This window comes from Electrona antarctica (assembly GCF_951216825.1).
Source record: "Electrona antarctica genome assembly, chromosome: 14".
In the NCBI taxonomy this organism is placed as follows: domain Eukaryota; kingdom Metazoa; phylum Chordata; class Actinopteri; order Myctophiformes; family Myctophidae; genus Electrona; species Electrona antarctica.
In genome coordinates, this window is record NC_136795.1 from 49,392,526 (window position 1) to 49,412,627 (window position 20,102).

The 20,102-nt window shown below is 40.8% G+C and overlaps 2 long non-coding RNA genes across 2 annotated transcripts; both read left to right on the forward strand.

The window, feature by feature from the left end:
* Positions 1 to 3,048: 3,048 nt before the first annotated feature.
* Positions 3,049 to 4,547, forward strand: LOC306936921. Its single transcript, XR_013791567.1, has 3 exons — positions 3,049 to 3,152; positions 4,188 to 4,358; positions 4,500 to 4,547. It is a non-coding gene; the product is annotated as an uncharacterized lncRNA (long non-coding RNA).
* Positions 4,548 to 7,670: 3,123 nt separating this feature from the next.
* On the forward strand, positions 7,671 to 11,343 carry LOC306936959. The gene is made up of 3 exons (XR_013791574.1): positions 7,671 to 7,726; positions 10,381 to 10,509; positions 11,199 to 11,343. It is a non-coding gene; the product is annotated as an uncharacterized lncRNA (long non-coding RNA).
* The last annotated feature ends 8,759 nt before the right edge of the window (positions 11,344 to 20,102 follow it).

Below are 20,102 nucleotides of genomic sequence, written 5' to 3' on the forward strand. Positions count from 1 at the left end.
GGTGTAGTAGAAGGAGTAGGTGTAGTAGAAGGAGTAGGCAAGTAGGTGTAGTAGAAGGAGTAGGTGTAGTAGAAGGAGTGGGCAAGTGATCGGTGGGTACTTATTTAAATGATATAAATGTTTAAAGAAGTTATATAACAGCATTTAAAATGTGTTTTAGTTACACCTTTACATGCAGGGACAGGGTACCGTTTGTACTGGACTGAATGATTTATGGTGACGAGGTAACTTGGGAGTGGGACGTGGAACAACTTCAAGCCCTATGTAGCAGAGTTAGCTAACTGTTATGCTAGCACAGGGTTAGCCAGCACAGGGTAACATGGATCTTTATTGTCCAGTAGTGATGTATTTAGTTTACCGTATGTGTACATCAGTTTATTAATCTGCATTTAGGAGTTTAATTAGCCCTGAAACATGACTGCCATGATAATCAGCAGTCATGTTTCAGGGCTAGAGTTTAATATGATAAATGTGTTGCATGTTGGAGAATAGCTTGCAACGCCAATGGAACATTTGTGTAATTATGTGTTTTAAAACATGGCCATAATAAATAGCTCAAGTGGACTTAAATGAATACTACATGTTTCTTTTCTTTTTTTATCATTCAGGTTGAAGATGGCAGAGCCAGGTAAGCCAGGGTTTGTTGCAGGAGGGAAAATAACTTAATTCTAGCTGGTGCTACTGGAGTGAGGTGCATGTTGTGCATACACTGGATCTGCACAAAATGGTCTATTTTAAACATATCCAAATTGATCCAAATTGCATTTCTGATCTGCTTGTATTAATGACATTAAACTCGCCAACATTGCAGCTGTAGGGAAAGCTTGAATTATCCTCTTTCAAGCTGTACAGCATTTGTTTAATAAAAATCCACCATAGACATGTTATGAGTCAAGAAATTCCGTGCTGTGATATTTTTTCTAAGTGTTGGAGTTGTTATTAACGGGTCGTGCTGCTGTCTCCTGCATTATGTGCACATTTGAAACGGGTGGTATGCAGGGCCGTTCAGTGACTTTGACGAGCGCTTCCAAACTCCAACACAAAGAATCATCTGCACAGAATTTCTTGACAAAGTAGCTGTATAATAGAGCTATGAGATAACCCCACTATTAATAACAGGGGTTATTGTGCAGTGCTGCCTATGTGTTGGTATCAACAATCATTTTTGTTTAAGCCTGGCTGAGCTTGATGCCACCATTTCAGCATGACACATGGAGCTGTATGTACATTTGTAACACTCCTTTCTCCTTTATGACCCAGGCAAGAGAACGGTCATAACCAATGAGACCAAAGAGGTACTCCAGTCCTTCTATGAGGATGGAATGACCAGTGCTACATCTCCACTAGTAATCGATGCTTCCTCCAAGACCGGCTTACCTACAGATGTAACGGTTAGTTTTTTCTGGCTGTTAAGGGGACAGAGTGGCATTCTGACTACGTGGCTGCCGTGTGCGGTTAGGGTTAGTAATGTGGCGAGTTGTAATAGTGATGCGTTAGAATAACGGGCTTCACAATGCCTGTGTGTAACCGTTCTTAAGTTAACAATTAGAAAATTGTGATAGGTTGGGGTTAATTGCAACTGAAACTCTAATGAAGGAATAGGGAATTGGTATTGTTAAAGTTATTATGCCTGTTCTTATCTTCCCTTTGTTTACATGTCACTAATTTTGTCTCTTTCAGAATTGGATTTCAAACCACCGGCGTTGCTGTCAACCAACCCAGTCTACCACCAGTCGACCCAAAAAAAAGCCATCTGGTCCAAGAGATTGGAATGGCTACAACCTCTACTACCAGGATCAGTTGACACGTGAGCATGGTAAGTAATATTGTCTAGACTGTTTAGACTAAATGCTTTAGCCTGAGAGAAGAGGAGAGTGGATGATTATTTACATGCATGTGCTCCTGTACCTCAGCTTGTACTAGTCTAGATTGGCATTTTAGATACTCGAGTGTCAAGTATAGGTGCACACGCGGCAAAAATGTCAGATCTACAAGCTCGCAACACTGTCTGGTTGCAAAGCATTGTGAGCTTGTAGGTTGACTTTGTTAGGTGAGATTTTGCATGTAGAGAATGATGTGTACAACATAACATTATTTCTTAAACATTAGGCCAAGTAAAATGCATATTATAATATGAATTCATACATTCATATGAATTTTCCTGTATAAATGTGTTTTCATAAAACTTCTTGATTGTATAGTTTTAGTAAGTGTAGCTTTAAGAACCAACAGTTCCCGAGCCTATTTAGTTTGAGGCAACTTCATGTACACTTACACCCCCAGTACACGACGCTAATATGTTGCCGCCAATCCTACCTGTGGTGCTTGAGTACGAAGCCAGAGGCATTGGTTTCCATTTTTGGTATGACCTAGCTAGGGAATGAGCCCCGACCTCCCAATATCAGGGCGGAGACTCTAACCACAGCTGGTTAAATTTGAGTGCAACGTTATGCAATGCCCTATGTATTGTTTCCAGGCCAAATGACATGAGTGGCTGGTCACGACTCGGTGAAGAGGAGAGGGAGCAGTACAACAGCAGGGCAGCAGCCATGAAGGAGTCCGGGAGAACTCAAATTCTCACTCCTGAGATGAGGAAGCGGAGGATTGCCATGCACATCCAACGAATAAAGAAGGAGGTTTGTCAGTGCTACTGTATTTCTTCCCAGTGCCCAACTGCCCATGCAGTTGCATTAAGGCAGGTTCTGCTTTAGGGACTACATTTGAGTGTTAATGAATGGTCAAATGGGCTGTGAGATTATGGTACTCAAAATTCAATTGTTGAGAATTCCAATTTCTTAAATATTTTGATTTTGTTCAATATTTTGCAAAGGTTTCCAGTTTGGAGGAGCTGAATGTGGAAGTGGCAACATTGTGGTCCGACTGCCTGAGCCCAGATCTGAGGTGCAACTGCTTGTCCACAAAAAGGGCAAGGGCCTTTTTAGATGGAAGCACTGCAAACCGGTTTGCACATCTTTTGGGTGGTAATATCATCTTGAAAATGTATGTTTACATGTCTTTTTGAATTAACGTGTTGTGTCAATTATTTTTAGGCATTTCACCAGCAGCCAGCAGCACTGCATCTACGACCAACAGTCGTGAGGTGTATCAAGACACAATTAAAAAGGTTCAAGCTGTCTTCAACCAAAAATACAGTAAGCTTTTTTTTTCCTGCAGTAGATACAATTCTAATTTCCGAGGTCACACATTTAGTTTTAGAATACACTTCAATATGTATTGCAAAGAGCATAAAATTACTTTCTGTTTACATCACCTCCATATTGGACATGGCAGAAATTAAACACTGCAGATTGTTATGATCCAGGTGCTCAGTCTATAGCAACAGTCTAGGTTAGTCTGTTCTTAGCAACTCAAGAACTTCACTTGTAGTAAGGGCATTTTATCAGGTATTTGACAAATCTGGGAACTAAATCGTTACCAAGAAATTTCTTCACCAATGTGTTTCTAAAGGTGTCTAATAACATGTACTAAAAGTTTGAAATTCAACTCCCGTGGGAAATTGAGTTATTAGCATAATATGCATAATATGCCCATAACATCCTATATAAGGCAAAAGTCCAAATTTCACCATTCTTTAAGTAGCATGTGACATATGAAACTAGGGTGATTGCATGATTCTGAATCCATTCCAAGCATTAGTTTTGCACAAAAAACACTCCTTGGGCTAAATTAGGCCATATCCAGTTGACCAAATGTGCTGACCTCATCACGTTTGTGTGGCCGTTTTCCTCCCAAGGAGTGTTTTTTGTGCAAGACTAATGCTTGGAATGGATTCAGAATCATGCAAACACCCTAGTTTCATATGTCACATGTTACTTAAAGAATGATGAAATTTGGACTTTTTTGCCTTATATAGGATGTTATGGGCATATTATGCATATTATGCTAATAACTCAATTTCCCACGGGAGTTGAATTTCAAACTTTTAGTACATGTTATTAGACACCTTTAGAAACACATTGGTGAAGAAATTTCTTGGTAACGATTTAGTTCCCAGATTTGCATAGATTTCTCTTACTATTGAAGTGGATAGCACCAGAACTTATGCAATAATTAAATTAACAGCCACATCCCATTATGATGTTCAGGGGTTAAATTGTGATTTCTGTTACCTTCTCACCCACTCTTTCTCTGTATCTTTCTGTGTCCTGTTATCTTTACTTAAAAAGAGGAGGCTGGCGGTTCAGGGAAATTCCCATACAAGGCTTTAAAACTAAAGAAGCTTCAGATCGATGCCGCAGGTCTGCCCGAAGGGGAAACTCTAAAAAAGCCGGCTGACTATGGGAAGGATCAACTCGACAGGATCCTGAAGAGTGCAGACCAGCTGTCATTTAAAATAAGTACGTAGTTTTGATTTGTTGTTGTGATGTAAATACATTACATTATGTATTTGAGTACAGTTTTGTTGTGGCTTTTGCATAAGCTAAATACTAATGGGTAATTAATATAATCTTTCTTAAATATTGTTTCTCTTTAACCAGGCACACCGGTAGATCCAGAAGGCCAGTCAGCCCAGTCCCTTCCAGAAGGTATGGCTCAAATAACAATATGACAACAAACAATTATGGTGTAACTAAACAAAAAGAAAAAGTAAGAAAGGGACAGGGGTTAATGCCGTGGAAGACGCAAACCCGTCTATAGCCCAAGGTAAGACATTGATAATACTCAAAATGCATAACATTTTCAATCAAGTGTTTTTGTTCATCTATTGACCCCCGACGCACAAACATTCATGACAACAATGTTTATAGCTGTAAATTACATTGTGTGTTTGTTTCCATAGCTGCTATGGATACCGCAGAAAATGTACAGCCAAAAAAGAAGAGAAGAAAAATGAAGAAAGGGACACAGGTTAATGAAGTGGACACAAACCTGTCTATACCCCAAGGTAAGACCTTAACACAGCCGACGCGAATCGCGTATCAATACGTTATCAATTAATCAAACGTCGGGTGCGAATCACGTATCAATACGTTTCAATCAATTTTTTATAGCATACTTTCATTCATCTTTTTACCCACCCGGACAATGAAGAACCATCACCCTATCATTGCTGCTTAGTCCCGCTCACGTGATCAGAAAAAAAAAAAAAAACAAAAAAAAAAACCCTCCCCTCCTGAAAACAGGAGGTCGGGCCGCTTTACGTGTAGAAGCCATTGTAAAATGGACGCGCCCATGCCGATCTAGTCTGTGTGTGAAAAGAATCAAATTTCACCTAACCTCGCCTCACCAGGCTTTCCTCCACCTATTGGCTTTTACCCAACACTATAGTACTCGATTCCCCCCTCCCCTCCTGTTTCTCCAGAAGGAGGATCTTGCGAGATGGCTCTCGGAAAAAAACATAATCAACGGAACGCTGCCTAAACACATATGCACCGGATCCGATCGGATCGTCTGCAACACACATGGACAGATGCATGTTTCCTTCTTCATACTGTAGCGACCAAACGATCCCCGAGCCTACAATACTACGAACTAACAAACGAACTACAGTATCGAGAGGGGCCGCCATGACAAAAGACAGTCTACCGTTGGTGGATCACGTATCGCCATGCAGAGCCGTCATAATCGGAGATCGCTCGGACGTGTGGTTGTAACGCTTTTTTATTCATTATAATTGTAGTGATAAGACCGCAATGAACGCATCGGGGACGTAATCGACCCGGGTGTAATGTATAACGAACTTTTCCGCGTCCTAAACCGTGGTGTTGTGATCCGAAGCTTTTTTTTCTCCATCGCCCCCAACGTGCATGCCCAGGCATGTTTCCCTATACTAGCTTGAAAAACAAAATCAGCTGATGACAACGCGTCTCACCGTTATACTATAGTTCTGAACCGAACGGTGGAATGGGACTTTTTATAGCCGTACGGATCAAGACTTTTGCTGCCCAATGTGCCCATGAACCCCCCCCCCCCCAATGTTTTGCGATCAAGACAATGAGGCAATCATCATCATCATCTAAAAGCAGAGTTATGAAGGTTTATAGTCAGACATTGACAGGCAGATATAACAATAAACACAATAAATATGCTATACATCCTATACACCGAATGAAAGCCCTGAATGTGTACTTTTACGAGGAAAAGAGTAAACATTGATCCCATGTACAGTTTGTCATAAATTGGTTACATTGCACATTGCGCCCACCAGATATAACTGCAGAGAAGACATGGACCCGAACTCAATATTCACAAAATAAGGCCTATAGCGACATATAAATACTATATACCGTATGAAACAGAAGACTCTCTGCTTTCATAAGAAAAAAACTTCTACTGTAGTAATAATAAAAATCACACCCATGTGAAGTGAGTGGTGCAACTCTGTCCCATATTCTGTTCTCTGCTTATTCAATACAGCTCGCTATATACGGACTGAGGCAGAAAGTCATGTAAACCTTTTATTTACAGTTTGGTCTGTAAACTTCTACTGTAATAATACAAATCACACCCCTGTGAAGTGAGCGTTGCAACTGTTCTGTACTTATTCACTACAGCTCGCTATATACGGACTGAGACAGAAAGTCATGTAAACCTTTTATTTACAGTTTGGTCTGTAAACTTCTACTGTAATAATAAAAATCACACCCCTGTGAAGTGAGCGGTGCAACTGTTCTCTACCATTGCACCGCGCAACTGTAGAGAACAGTTGCACCGCTCACTTCACAGGGGTGTGATTTTTATTATTACAGTAGAAGTTTACAGACCAAACTGTAAATAAAAGGTTTACATTACTTTCTGTCTCAGTCCGTATATAGCGAGCTGTAGTGAATAAGTACAGAACAGTTGCAACGCTCACTTCACAGGGGTGGGATTTTTATTATTACAGTAGAAGTTTACAGACCAAACTGTAAATAAAAGGTTTACATGACTTTCTGCCTCAGTCCGTATATAGCGAGCTGTATTGAATAAGCAGAGAACAGAATATGGGACAGAGTTGCACCACTCACTTCACATGGGTGTGATTTTTATTATTACTACAGTAGAAGTTTTTTTCTTATGAAAGCAGAGAGTCTTCTGTTTCATACGGTATATAGTATTTATATGTCGCTATAGGCCTTATTTTGTGAATATTGAGGAGTTCACGTCCATGTCTTCTCTGAAGTTATCTGGTGGGCACAAGCTGCATTCAATAACCAATTACTGTCTAACTGTACATGGGATCAATGTTTACTCTTTTCCTCGTAAAAGTACACATTCAGGGCTTTCATTCGGTGTATAGGATGTATAGGATATTTATTGGGTTCAATTTTATATCTGCCTGTCAATGTCTCTGACTTTAAACCATCCATAACTCTGCTCGCTGTTCAAGATAACCACTTCCAGGCAAATGCAGGTGTTGCAAAAAGGTCAATATCTCCAGAATGGAACATGGTAAAATCAAAATGTATTTTTTAAATTGAAGTGGACAAGTTCAGCTTTCTTTTGATGTATGCGTGTGATTCTCGCTATAAGAGAACATTTTGCTGTGGGCCCCCGAACAAGGCCTTTGTGCAATGTTAAACGGTAGCAACATCCAAATAGGCCTGTTGAGATCTTGTAGCAATCAAAGTGTTAATAATACCGGTAGTCAAAATGCATAACATTTTCAATCAAGTGTTTTTGTTTATCTGTTTTCTTACTTTTCTATGTTTTGTCTTTGTAGATGAGAACGCAGATAATGGGACACAAACGGCAACAGACATGCTATTGGCCATTTGTGGCATTGGTATGTCAAATAAGATGAACAAGAAAAGTGGTAACAGTGGTAACCAACCAGTTGAATGCAAACAACAGCCCTGATCCCTCGGAAGCATTATATTGGCATGAGAAAACATACGTTTACATTGCCAAAGCAAGTGTTGAAAATGGGGAAAGTATATGCAGCTTTGTGTTACAGCTATGTCTCATTGCATCGTTGTATAGATTTTTAAACTAGTAGCAGCATTTTTTATTTTGTTGCAGTCACTTTAGGACAAATGGCAGCATTTTTCTTCTCACGACAATTTAAATATTATACAAAAACCAGGCGACCAGGGGTGGAGAGGGTTGGCAGCCCAAACCACTTCTCCCATGAGGAGTAACCCTCGGTGCAGCTCGAGAAACTGTAGTTTGAGTTGTAATGAAGCTGAGATGTGTGCTGTTCAGCAGCAACAATGACGCACAGAAGGTCCGCAACTTCTGGTTAGACTAAGGAGGAGCCAGGCCCGGAGGAAACCCACAGAGCCAGGAGCATCTTAGTGTCGCCAACATCTCAATAGCCATCTTCCCCATTCTCTTAGTCTTGCAGGAGACAGTGGGGGCTGTAGCATGCCTGCACTAGGACACAGGCCGGGGTCTGATCAGCCTTGGTCGGATTGGCCTGACCGGAGGAGGGTGTAAGACCCAGAAACACCCAACGATTCCAGGTTTACAACACTGATGTGGCCACGTTCATACTTCAGAAGTTTAGTTAACATGTGCAGTAGGTCTAGTGGTCTACTTGTTACAGATAGTAGTCTTTAGGGAGGTTGTATTCAATTGGCTAACCTTCTTTTGTCGCAACAGTTCACACATCTTGCTGCTGTATTTGCACATTGCTTTATTTCTCCCAATAGGTGTGGGAGTTTTTTTTGGTGTTGGTCATAGTTTCAAACTCACTTTGGGTGTGAAGTTTTAGGAAGTATATGGCTCTGATGTCTTGGTATAGCGGGCAGGTGGTTAAAAAGTGTAGCTCTGTTTCCACCACATTTTGGGTGCATAGTCCAATGTATAGCCAATGTATATTCTCTTTTTAGTGCATTCCATTTCGCTTTGGTAAGTCTCTTTCCAGTATGTCGGGTAGCTTTCTTTTTGTTTTGTCCAATGGCTTTTCCGTCTGGTGGTTGTGTTTGTGTATATACAGTAGTCCCTCCCTGGTTCAGTTGACTAAGGGCATCCCTGTAGGTTTTCGCTATGATTGAGGGCTATGTTGTGGAGCGTGTCTGGGTTGCTTTCTTTTCGGTGGTTATGAAATTGAAGTGCTCTTTATTCTGATAATGAGTGGGTATCAAGGGTTCAAAGTTGTACAGGTACATAGGTGTAAAACTTATTTTTGTTTGGCTTCCTTACAGACTGGGTGGGGGTGGTGGTGGGGGGGCTAGCGTTTTCCTTTGCCCAGTTTTGCTCTGATTCTTATCAGTTCGTTCATGTATCTGATTGTTCGGGGAAAGAAGCTTTTTTGCAGTCTGTTTCCAGTGGCTTTGAGACTGCGAAAACATTTTCCATGCAGCAGCATCTCAAACGGTTGGGATGGATTGGGTCTTTCAGAATTCCACAAGCTTTGCTGACCCAACGATCGCCGTACAGGGCTTCGATGGGGGGAGATCACATCCACTGATGCATTCGGCTGTTCGCACAACCCTCTGCATTGCCCTCTGCATTGAGGTCGGTGACTGGGTGCAGCTCATAGAGTATATATATAATAGAGACTGAACTGGCGCGAAGCTCCGCCCCCCCAGCTATTCATGTCAGTGGAAGTTGCTCAGTGGCGTTTTGAAGCACCCGGAAGACTGCCGGAAGTCCCTCCCAGGACCTCAACTTTGAGGTCCTGAGTGACGTAGGGCAACCGAGCGCTCAACGTTAAAGCCCAGCTGCACGGGGTTTCCCGGTCATGAATCCACGGGTCCGCCTGTAGTCCCTCCTCCTACCACTAGGACCCAGAGCTTCAACGTTGGAAAGTCTGCCTGCCCCCTTGGTGCAGCTGCCATACCAGGCCGTGAAGCAGCCAATCGGGATGCTCTCTGTGGTGCCTCTGTAGAAAGCTTTTAGGACTTTAGGGCCCATGCCAGCTTTCTTGAGTCTTCTCAGGAAGTAGAGGCGTTGTTGTGCTTTCTTCACCACCCGCTCCGTCTGTACTGCCCAGGTGAGGTCTTCAGTGATGTGTACTCCCAATAATTTGAACTCTGACCCTTTCCACTGCAGCACCCCTGATCTGGATGGGAGTGTGGTCTCTGGGAGGTCTCCTGTAGTCGAAGATCAGCTCTTTTGACTTGTCGACATTGAGAGCCAGGTTGTTCACCTGGCACCATTGTGCCAGGGTATTGCCCTAATTCTGCCCTGCAAGTGTTTTTTGTTGGGTGCAGAGGGTAGAAGTGCAGATAAGTTAACTGAGTCTAATATCGTCAACCAGATTTTTATTTGGATGTCTAGCTTAACGTTCCTTTTGATGGCATAGAAAGCCCTTACCTTTTTCTCAGCTTTGTTTTCCTCTGCTACTGTCAAAAGTCGAATTTTGTTCTCTGCATTTGACCCAGTTCTTGGAGCAGTGAGCCACAGCGAACCCCGACCTCCCAGTTTTAGGGTGGACAGTCTAATCAGTCTTGATAATGATACCATGGTAATGTGTTTTTCTTTCACAAACAGGTCAGAAAAGTCGAGTGAGGAAAGAGACCTCTGTGGATTCCTGCAGTGGCCAGGAAAGCAGTTCCTGCAGTACAATTCCTGCAGTGGAGGCGGAGGTCCACGAAGCGGAGGTGGTTAATTGCCCGGAAGGTGAATTATATCCCAACAATGACCACTCAGTCATACATTATCATGCTTATTACACGACTACTTAATACATAAATTAATAAATTGGCCCAAAATGCAACAAAACAAAGTATTTCCTTGCCTACGGTAATGAAAGTGTCGCACTGGCCAGTCTCTGCCCAGCTGCAGCACTGTCAGAAAACAATGAAGTTGAGTTGCCCAATTAGGATCAAGCATTAAATCAAGCTGTGTAATAAATTGCTATAATGTATGCATTTGTGACTTAACTAGAACATCCATAACACCAAAGTGAAATTAATGGAAAGTGTGAGTGTTTAGAATGTAAATTACAAAACTAATATTCATAATATTGTTGTTGTAACCTTAGGTTATATGCAAAATTATTACTTTTCATGAAATGGAAAGCAGAATGTGTGTTCCTATGCGACTTGTGAGCTTGTAGATCGGCTATGATTGCTACTCACGAGTACTCTTCATATATTATGTTATTACTTATTATATAATTTATAGCAGCAAAGCTATGAATATGCACCATTAACCATGACGCATCACAGTAGATGTAGGCTGTGTTTCAACTCAAAAACTGGTCAAACAAACTGTTCAACAAAATAAGTCTACAGTAAAATACAATTAGTTTTTAAACGGCTGTACACAATTTAACTATCGTTTTAATTGTACTGTTGTTTTTCCAGTGAACAAAAACGTGCCATGCCTTGTCTGTGGGTACTGGTACATGGACAAGAAGAAGAACATGTTCAAGAAATGGCTGAAGTGGGTCCATTGCTCTGTGTGCAACAGATGGTCACACGAAAGTTGTGGGTTTAGATATGGGCCGATGAGGTGTGTTCAATGTAACGTTTAGTGAATGTTGATTGTAGAGATAATTGTATAAGTTAGGAGAGAGGTGGTGATTGTATGACTGTATCAGTCCTACCCTGCTCTGTTCTGCATCAGTGTTCTGCACCTTTTCATAGCCATGCCTACGTGCTATTTAAAAATGGTTAGCTCGGCTTTTTTCAAAAAAAAAGTTTTTAAAACTTGAATTGGGACATTCTGCACGATTGAGTACTTTCTACTTTTGGTACTTTAAGCACCTTTGATACAATACGTTTGTACTTTTATGCAAGTACATTTTTTTGGAGTATTTTACTTGTAATAGAGTTCTACATTGCACTGTTGTTGTTCCACTGTTTTGTGTTGCTCAATAAAGCTGCAACCACTGTTATTGCTGTTTGAGGTTTAAATTACTGCTACTTGATGTTATGTTTTCTTTGGTATGGGAGAGAGTACACGTGTACTTATACAGAGGACCAAGGTGTATGTGACCTGATTGATTTTCTACAACAGGATAGTAATGTTGCATACTGTACAACAATTGTTCAATTATAACTTTGATGTAAAGCCTAGGCCAAATGTTTTTAATATCAGGCACTTGAATTAATCTTCATGGTGACATCCAGATGTCATCGACGCAGCAGGAAAAAGGTTGAACAGGAGAGCTACAGGTGAGGGTAGGAGTTCTTGGCTGCTTGGAGATACTCCATCATGTTGGTTCCAGGCTGAAAAACACACAGAAAAGTGAGGGTGAGTGAGTAAGGACCAAATGTCTACAAAGTATAGAAGTAGATAAAAGTGTATAATTAAAAGAAAAATAATAATAAAAGGTGTCAATTTGTTTTCATTTTACATTCTAAGAGCTAACTTATTGTTAAACATATTAATTTTGCGTCTTATCACTCCTATGGTACAAACATCAACACAGCATGGTATTATGGACAAAATGGTATCCAACGATAAAATGTTCTTTAGTTTTGTCTCTGATAGGCTAAATCTCATCTACTGGTGGTCCATTGGTTGAGAAACAGTGAGAGATGTACTGTATAGACATAGAATGCATATAAAGCGTTAACTTATATCCCCCTCGCAGCACAACGGTGGTCCCTAGGTTGATTCTAAGGCCCTCATTTATCAACCGTGCGTACGCCAAAATATGGGTGTACGCCGAAATTACCGCAATTTTCGGAATTTACGATTTGCGCCAATGTTTGAATTTGAACTTGAGCCAAGACAAAAATCACGTCTGGTCGGGAGCTGTCGTACGCTTTGTCCTCGGCTGTTTTTCTGTCGTAGAACAGCGGAGCAGCATTGTTTGACCAGCTGAGAGGCTGTCACAGGCATCGAAACATATGTATTCACTCCTAAAATGTTTATATAAAACTGTATAGGTATGTATATGGGCTAAATGTAAAAAAGAAAAAAAAAAGTAAAGGAATACGATGTGTCTTTGTGTCATATGAAATTAGTAGGAGATTTCCAACTTTACAAGCAAGCAATTAAAATCGCGCATTTAAAAACAATGTTGCAAGTTAGATGCGTAAGCCATTTAAACAGTGTTTTGCATGATGAGCGCATACATGCAAGGATTTGGGCTGTCTGTGCTGAAATATTTCCATGACGGGACGTTGGAGAGTATAGTGCAGTGCTGCAGCGCGGAGAGTCCCAACATGGGTAGCCTACTGTAGCCTAATCTACAGCAGGCCGATGTCTTTCTGGAGTTACAGTATGTGCAATCTCCTCCTCGTTTAATAAACCCGACGCGTCGCTCGAATGCCAAATGTGCCGTGCCAGCACAAGTGGGAACGCATCGGAGATAGTATAGGCTAAGCCAGCCTGCAGCCCACCACCACCACCACCACTGTCCAGTGCCACATGAGGCTACGGTTTTGGCTGCAATATTCATATAATTGACAGTTGACAGCGAGGCTGTCGAACGGTCAATTGGTCACGGTGTCACGGACGGACCACAGTGATAGAGAGAAACAGACAGGACAGGAGATGCACCTTGCAAAACAGCAGCGTGTGTGCGCGCCTATTTGTTATATAATTCATGGTTCACAGGTTCAGGTTTTCGTTCACTAATATATCTTGTTGTATATTAAATGAATAAAGACTTTAATAATTGAATATACAACTAACAACACAGTGACAGTTGCTTGCAAATTGTGATATGTGCGTGCGTGCGGGGGGGTGAGGCGGGCAGCAAGGGAAGCGAAGCGAGAGGAGAAAAAGACAGGGTAGTCCTACAGCTTTATTTAATTCATGCAGGTTTATTTATTTAAGATACAAGTTGCGTGTGCGTGCGTGCGTCTGTGTGTGTGTATGGGAGGGGGCAGCAAGGCAACTTAGGCAAGCGAGTGAAACTTTTTTCCCCCTGTAACCATGGTTTCCAGGTCGTATTGCAGTTGTTCATGTCGCAAAAACGAGGGCGAGGCTTGATTTCATAGGGCGTGCCAGATTGATTTCAGCCGTCACATTTATCACTACACTGCTAGGAATGAAATTAGGAAGGATCAGCTGTCTGCGATCACTTTATAAATGCCGACCCGACGTGGGTGTACTACGAATCCTACACTCGAATTTGGGGCAGATTTTACACTCAATTGATAAATGAGGGCCTTAGTGAGGGTGGTGGGTGGTGGTCCCTGGCTCATAATCAGTTGAAAAACCCTGCTTTATTAGATAAACGGGAGGTAGGCCTATATTAACAGAAGGAATAAGCTTGTCCTGTTATACCTGTATTTGTAAAGCAATAGCATTGTTAAACTGGCAAAGAGCAGTAGTTAGCCTATTTCAGAGACATCTTGACAAGAATTAATCAATGTTATTGTTTCGGGTGGGGTGAGGTCATATCTAGATGACTAGTCAACTATTTGTCAACTTTTTAGGATTACTCGTCGACTAGTGAAACGCTGTAGTTGTGAATGCCCTACTGTGTTCTTGCTGTGTGCTGTATATGCTTTGTAGATTACACAAACTCATTAATTATACAACAGGTATATGTTAATATTAAAATAAAATGGAAAGTTTCCCTTTAGATGTGCTGGTGGACTTACAGGCTGATGATGGATTTTGATTTTTTTGATTTATTTATTAGATCCCCATTAGCTTGCTGTGAGACACAGCAGCTATTCTTCCTGGGGTCTTAAAACATATCATCATTACATTATGTCTTTTATATTATTACATACATTTACATACAACATTCATCCAACACACAATACAACACAAAACTCATGATCCGTCTACTACATTGCTAGCTAGCTCCACAGTACAATTAAATCTTCAACATTGATAATAAAGTAAATATACATTATAATGGGATATATACTATAATATATAATATAATATACACACTACAACAATATATAACACACAATATATTATATAATGTATATATATATATATATTATATCACAGCTCACATGCATCTCCTTCACATCTCCTGAGTGAACAAAAACAACTTCAGCTTCTTCTTAAAACTCACATAGTTATCTTCATAAACAAAAAACATAGGTAAAGAGTTCCATGCCACCATTGCTCTGTAATGGACTGTTCTTTGTTTAACATTAGTTCTGCATGAAGGCAGCATAAAACGATCCTCTGATGACTGCCGAGTAAAATAATGATGTGTATCTGAGAACAATGATAGATTATTATAAATTATTGCTGGGGTTTTAGTTGTGATGATGTTTTTCACAAACACAGTAATAAATAATCCAACCTACTTTTTACACTTAACCACACTAGATCATTGTTCATTGTACTTACTCTTGTTCGATATGGGCATTGAAGCACTATACGAGCTGCTTTGTTTTGGGCCACCTGTAATCTATTCAAGTTACTTTCTTTCGTATTGGACCAAATTACTGCACAATAATCTAAATGTGATAACACTAATGCTTGTACTAATTGTTTGGTTAAATATTTAGGCAGGTATTTCCTACAATGTTTAATAGCACCCATACCTCTGCCCATTCTTTTCACCATTTCATCTATCTGATTATTCCATGACATTTTATTATCTACAATAATACCTAAGAGTTTTACTTCAGTTACTTGTTCAATATTTTTATCTCCTATGGTTAAGTGTAAAGTTGGTACATTTTTTAATGAGTGATTTGAACCCAATACTATACATTTTGTCTTTTCTTTATTCAGAACCATTTTATTTATTCTCATCCATTTCTCTATTTGTTTTAATTCATAATTTAAAACTCTTGTAAGTTCACTGGATGTATTAGAGGATGTATATATTGTAGAGTCGTCCGCGTACATCGCAACGGTGGCATGTTTTACTGTTACTGTTCTTTACTGTTCTTTGGTAATGGAATAATCTTGGCTATTTTCCATTCCTTAGGACATATGCCTTTATTTAAACTCAGATTCATTATATATGATATAGGCATAGCAATCAAATCAGCCAAATACAGGTTTCAATAACTTAATTTCAAGATTATCTACCCCTGAAGGTTTCTCTAGACTCATTCTCAATGATTTCTCAATTCTGTCAATACTAACATTATTAAAACCAAATTTACATGATTTATTTCTCATAATTTTTTCAGTTATTAATTCATTGGAGAGCTCATCTTTGTTTGTAACTACCATATCACCACATAATTTCGTAATCTTCTTGCTGAAATAATCACCTAGGTAATTAGCAATGTCTAATGGCTTAGTAAAAAACGTGCCTTCTGCTTCCAGATATGAGGGTGTTTGATTTACTTTCCTTCCCGTCAATTCATTGAGTGTGTTCCATATTTTTCTACTGTCTAAATTAGCATTCACAATTCTGTTTTTAAAATAAATCCTTATTGAGAGCCTCTAATGCAGTGTTTGGATCATCTTCCTGTAGGACTGTTGACCAGTCAATTTCCTTTACCTCATCATAATAATTGTTTTCATTAAAATATCTAAACATCCTCTTTTGAAAAAATTTCTGACCTGATTTTGGAACTTTAGTCTTCCTTCCAATTGCAACTATATTATGATCGGTACAACCTACAGGAATTGATACTGCTTTCGAGCACAGCTCAGCCACATTTGTAAAGATTAAGTCAATACAAGTTGATGTTTTTGAACCATCTGCTTTGGAGCATATTCTTGTTGGTTTTGTAACAACTTGTGTCAGATTACAGGTATCTGCACATGAAAGCAATTTACCTCTGAGTGCACAGGACTTTATATCCCAGTTAATATTTATGTCTCCCAGAAAATAAATCTCATTATCTAAATCACACACCCTGTCCAACATCTCACACATTTGATCAAGGTACATTACTGTTGCATCTGGTGGCCTATAACAACACCCAATAAGTATTGGTCGTAAATGAGGTAGTTGAACTTGTAACCAGATTACTTCCACTCCCAAAACAGTTAAATCATCCCTGACTCTTGCTGGTATATGGTCTTGAACATAAATTGCGACTCCACCATTTTCATTCCTATCTTTCCTATAGATATTGTACCCTTCTATCTTTACTAAATAACTGCTTATTGTTGGACCTAGACGTGTTTCTGAAATTGCCAAGATGTGTAAATTATGTTCCAAAATGATTTGTGAAATGTCCTGTACTTTGTTCCTTAGACTGCAAATATTCAAGTGAGCTATTTTTAATCCCTTTTTTGGCAATGTGAAATTACTTTGAGTCATTAATATTCATAATTGTTTCTTTAATCAATGTCCCAAAGTAAAAAGTATGCATTGTGTTACTTAGAGCTATCACATAAACATAGAAGACAAATAAACACATATATACACACACACACACTCCTATCAATTTCCCTGTCATTATTAAATGACACATGAACAGCTGAGAAAACGCCTTCCCCTCTATTTGTAACTTATATTGTGACCCCTTTCCGTTTCCAAAAATAAAAAATAAACAAGATTTCATCAGTTAGTCTATGACATAGGTCTTCTTAAAAACGTCACTTATTCCCATTCCCAATTAGTTCAGACTAGTTCATTGACTTCATTCAGTTAACTTATTCCCATTTCATAAATTAAATTAGTTCAGACTAGTTCATTGACTTCATTCAGTTAACTTATTCCCATTTCATAAAATAATTTAGTTCAGACTAGTTCATTGACTTCATTCAGTAACTTATTCCCATTTCATAAATTAGTCCAGACTTCAGATTCAGTTCACTTTTTCATATCCAAACCTGTTGATGTAATAGTAGGCTTAGGAATGATCTTCAGCTGTGTCTGCTAACTGCTTTAGCGTCCTGTCCATTCTTCAATCCAGGTTCTATCACCTCTTTCCAGAACGCTTCAGCCATTCTATGATCTGTGAATCTCTTTGCTTCATCCCTGAAGGTGATAATTAGCGTGGCCGGGTGGATTATTCCCTGTTTCACCTTGGCGTTCCATAGTTTCTCTCTTATTTCCTTGAAACTTCCTCTTTTCTTTGCCATTTCTTCCGTCAGGTCAGGGAAAATACGCAACTTCATTCCACGCACCTCCATCACGCCTTTCTTCTTTGCAATGTTTACAGCTTTCACCGTGTAGTTCTGCAACCTCACAATCATGGGTCTGCTTCCCGTCTTCAGCACAGGTCCAACCCGGTGTGCCACCTCGACTCCAATACTGGCCACCGACAGTTTTTCTTTAAACATCTCCTCCAACAGTTCTGCCATGTAGCGTGTAGGATTTCCCTGTTCAATACTAGGAGTTAATCCAAACACTCTCACGTTGTATCTTCTGCTGTTGCTTTCTAGCCGCTCGGCCTTCCTTTTAAATTGTTCATTCTCATGTCGGAGTACATCATTTGATTTCTCCAGACATACAAGCCGAGCGTCCATATCACACAGCGTCTCCTCAACGTTAATGAGTTTGCTGGCGCACTCCGACACATCCTGCCTTATAGCATTGAGCTGTGGTTGTAGTTTATCCAACACCGCACCGATCTCCTCTCTGATTATTGTTCGAATCAATGTCGGCAGGTCGGGGTTCTTATTTGCGTCTTTACCTTCCATGTTGATTGTCTCTTGTTCACCCGCAGCACCGCTCCTTTCTGTTTGTGCGGTCTGTGCCCTTGTTGTTATCTTCCGTGTTTTAGCGTCGTTCTTTGGAGGCATCCCGTGGTTGTCAAAGTATCATGTGAGGCTACCTTTACTTCATTGTTACTTATTACTGAAACTCACATTTCCATTGTTTAGTCACAGTTTTGTCAAGTTTTATCGGAGCTCGGCGTTCTCACAGCGTGTTCAGCATGTTCAGCTCATGACGTCACAGGATGAAGGCCTTCTTGCACTCTGCAATGGTGTGGCACACCATTTTACTGCCACGGCCACGTCCAACTTTGTATGGAGTTGGGGGGCGCAAGGCTGGCAACTGCTGCAGGGCGAGATCCCCAATTCCATCTGCAGGAAGACATAGACCAATACGAGGTGGAATGGCATATCCTTTATTTTGTCATTCAATAGCCAACCAGAATGTAACCTATGCCGCTATGTGCAGCCAATAGCGGCTCTGCAGCTGGTTAGTTTATAGTTTAGTTATTCCCACCATTAGGCCAGAAGCTGGCCTAACCATGACAGTGTACAAATGGAAAATAATTGATCAGTTGGGGTCCATTTGTTTCCATTTGTAACACTGTCACAGTTAGACTTGTAAGGGTCAATTTAGACCCCACTAAAGTAACCCAGAGAGTCCCTGGAATCCACTTTGAGAAACCCTGGTCTAGACGAGGCTATAGGAGGAAGGGGTGTGCCCACTGGTATTTGAAGGTGACACTACCTGAGAAGAGGAAAACCCTGGGGTACCTGAAAGTGTGTGCTGTGCGTACCACACCCACACAGAGAGGCTGTCAACGTGGTTGTGGACTCTTGGCATAAGAGGGACTGTCGACTGACAAAGAACCATTTCAATAATATTTTACCTAATGTTAATCCTTCGACCGTCAACTCTAGCTTCCGCTCCAGTCGTGCCACATGCAGGATCTTCTCCGCATAAACTGGGAGCCAGGTCTCGTACAATTTGGGAGCAGCGTCCGCATGTAAGACAAGGAAGTCCTGTGCGATCTATAAAATGGAAAACATTTGAAATCAAATTAAATGTGGCACACTACCAAAACATTATAAACAATGAATAATCACATGTACAATATTCCCTCTTACCATGCCGTTAGTTGCTAGGTGGTCTGGTGGTCAGATCTCTGGTGTTGTCCTTGATCCACTTCGCCCTATAGACCGCCGTGTCCTGCATGTAGGTCGCAAACTCGCAACTTGGCATAACGGTCAACCACTCTTTCAGTTGTACAGCCCGCTCGTCTGATATGGTACATTCTGTAAAAATAACAAAATGTTATCAGTCACTTCACTAGTTGGAATGAACACACATTGTGGAAGGTTTAAAGATTTTATTGAATGAAAGAATGGAATGATGAGGAGGAGAGTGGGGGGAGCGGGGCGTGGGTTCCGGGGGGGTCGCCGACCCTGGAGTCTTTGGGGAGGGGGTCGTGTGGCGGTCAGCCCGCGGCACACATGAAGGCGTGATCCCCCCGTGGGAACTCTGAGGAAGGGAGGAGGTGAGGAGAGAGGGAGGAGGAGATGGAGCAGTGGAGGTGCTGCTGGTCCTGAGGTGGTGATGGGGATGGAGGTGGGATACGAAAAGCATAGAGGATGCTGGGTTGTATTGGGCGGGTATAAGTAGGCTCAGGTAGATTGGCGTGGAGGGCGGAGATTGGCGTGAAGGTGTGGTCAAGGTGTGTTCCTCCGCCTCCTGAACATCTGTTGTTCCAACTCCATTT